The 2612-nt window shown below is 34.5% G+C and overlaps 1 protein-coding gene across 1 annotated transcript in view; it reads right to left on the bottom strand.

The window, feature by feature from the left end:
* GALNT13 (UDP-N-acetyl-alpha-D-galactosamine:polypeptide N-acetylgalactosaminyltransferase 13 (GalNAc-T13)) overlaps positions 1–2612 on the bottom strand; it is an 869120-nt gene that overhangs the window by 772231 nt on the left and 94277 nt on the right. The gene's annotated exons all lie outside the window — the stretch shown is intronic.

The raw sequence follows: 2612 nt of genomic DNA, 5'->3' as shown, positions 1-2612 counted from the left end.
TTATACTAGCCAGCATTTTCTGAAGGATTTTTGCATCTATATTTATGAGAGGTACCGGTCTGTAGTTTTTCCCTTGGTAATATCTTTATCTGGTTTTGGTATTAGGGTTATGCTTGCTACATAGAATGACTGTAGGAATATTCCTTCTTTTTCTATTTTTTGAAATACAATCCTGCATAGTACTGAACTGGTACAATGTCAGGCACATAGACTGATGGAATAGAATTCAGAACCCAGTAATTAATTAATCTTTATATGGTCAACTGATATTTGACAAGGTAATAAAATCTATCAATCGTAGAAATGACAATCTCGTCAAATGGTGCTGGCAAAACTGGACTACAACCTGAAGAAAGCTGAAGCGGGATGCACACCTCTCATTATACACAAAACCCAATTCAAGGTGGATCAAAGACCTAGCAGTAAAGCCCAAAACCTTTAAGACCATAAGTGATAAAGTAGACCAAGCTTACAAGGTCCAGTTCATGATATAAAAATGACTGACAAATACAGCCGGAAATACACAACCAGGAAAGGAAAAAATTGATGATTGGAACCTTCTACAGATCAAATCTTGGTGCACATCAATCACATTTTTCAACAGAGAAATAAAAAACCCACAAAACAAAAAACCTATTGACTAGTTACAAACATTTGGCTATACCATTTCAGACGAGGATCTCATAACAAACAGCCTTACAGGGCCTCCACAAGAAAAAGAATGATAAGCCAATTACAAAACTGGCAAAAGACATGGAAAGACCTTTCACAGAGGAAAATACTCAGATGGACAACAGACAATGAAGAAATGCTCTAAATCATTGACAACGAGAAAGATGCAAATCAAAACCACAATGAGATACCATCTCACAGCCGTAGCAGTGGTAAATTTTAACAGGACAGCAAGCAATAAATGTTGGAGAGGATGTGGAGAGATAGGAACTCTAATACACTGTTAGTGGGATTGTAAAATGGTACAACCACTCCGAGAAAGTTTGGTGTTTTCTCAAGAAGCCGAACATAGAAATTCCATAACACCCAGCTATTCCATGGCTTGGAATATACGCCAAGAAGAGATTTGTACACCAATGTAAATAGTAGTTTTATTCACCATCACAGGAACATAGAAACAACTCAAATGTCCAGCCACAGTCGAGATTGGATTGAGAAATTATGTTATATTCACATTATAGAATACTACACAGCTCTCAGGAGCACTGATTTCAAAAATTACTACCTAACTGAGAAGAAATTGGAGAGAATTATGCTAAATGAACTAACTCAGCCCTATAAGGTAAAAAATTGCATAAAACCATTACCATAGATATAGAAAGACAATTAGTAAAAGAGGTATGAGGATCCAAGGGGGAGAGGGTACTTGGCAAGGACCAGAGAGCATTATACCAAGTGAACTAACTCAATCCTATAAGGTCAAATACTGCATAAGACTATTATTGTAGATATAGAAAGAGAACTTATATAATGGGTGAGGATCCAAGGGGAGGGGAGGCTGGAAGCAGGAGGCTGAGAATGGGCAGGGTAGTAATCACAGGGTCTCACAACATGATGGGTAGAGGAAGGAGTGGGTAAAGGAAATGGAAATGATTCGGTGTGAAAAGCAATGTATTTGAACTTTGTAAACAAACCAGTATAAAATAAAAATGTATTAAAAAACAAACAAACAAAAAACGAGCTATGACCTTACCTTTTCAGTTATAAATTAGTGGGGGGGTATGAACAGGAGTCTTAGTATATATATGGATAAAAAATAGAATAAATGAAGTACTTGGAGTGTTTTCAGTGTTTTAAACTATTTTTAATAAGTTTATATATGTACATATAATTATTAATGTTGAGAGACCATATCAACGGACAGAATTGTGCACATAGAGATTAAAAGAATGATGACATTTTATTCAGAATGTTCATTAGGCAGATGTGTATCAATAAGGTGGGTGTCATGCCCAGCAGTTTGTTATACACTGGTGTTTTATCTATGTTTGCATATAGATATATATAGCAATTGCATGAAGTTCCTGTAAATGTCAAAGTTTGAAATTTAAGAGAATAGGACTTAAATCATAATGGATGATCATTAAAAGATAACGAAGTTCTATTTTCTTGAAAAAAAGCTTATAAAAAGCAATACATGACACTCAAAAAGATAATAAAATTATTTTAAACCTCTATCAATATGAAACTGCTTGTAATCATTTTTAAAGTGTTTAATGACCGCTCCATATTAATCTTATAACACAGCAAAACTGTGGGTTAAGCTTGTTCATTAATAGTTACCAACAGGGGAAAACAGAAAACCAAAATGTTCAACTGGATATAAAACCTAGGGATTTAAGACTATGATAAACATTTAGACAGTTCCCAATAGACATATACCAGCTAGTTGGCCATCATCTGCCATCTTATAATTAAAAGGAAAATAAATGTTTCCACTGAGACATAAGACCATTAGAAAGTCAACCTCAGCTTCCTAGTTGAGTTTAAATCTTCTGAATTCTTCATGATAGATAAAGCTAAGGAATGAAGCACCAGTGTTTAGTATGAAAATAGAATGTTAGGACACTAAAAGGATCTTACATATTTTTTTAAAAAGA

Source organism: Elephantulus edwardii, unplaced genomic scaffold (assembly GCF_000299155.1).
Source record: "Elephantulus edwardii isolate Elephantulus edwardi_28Jun2011 unplaced genomic scaffold, EleEdw1.0 scaffold00010, whole genome shotgun sequence".
NCBI classification, from domain to species: Eukaryota; Metazoa; Chordata; class Mammalia; order Macroscelidea; family Macroscelididae; genus Elephantulus; species Elephantulus edwardii.
This window is presented reverse-complemented; position numbering and strand designations above follow the sequence as displayed.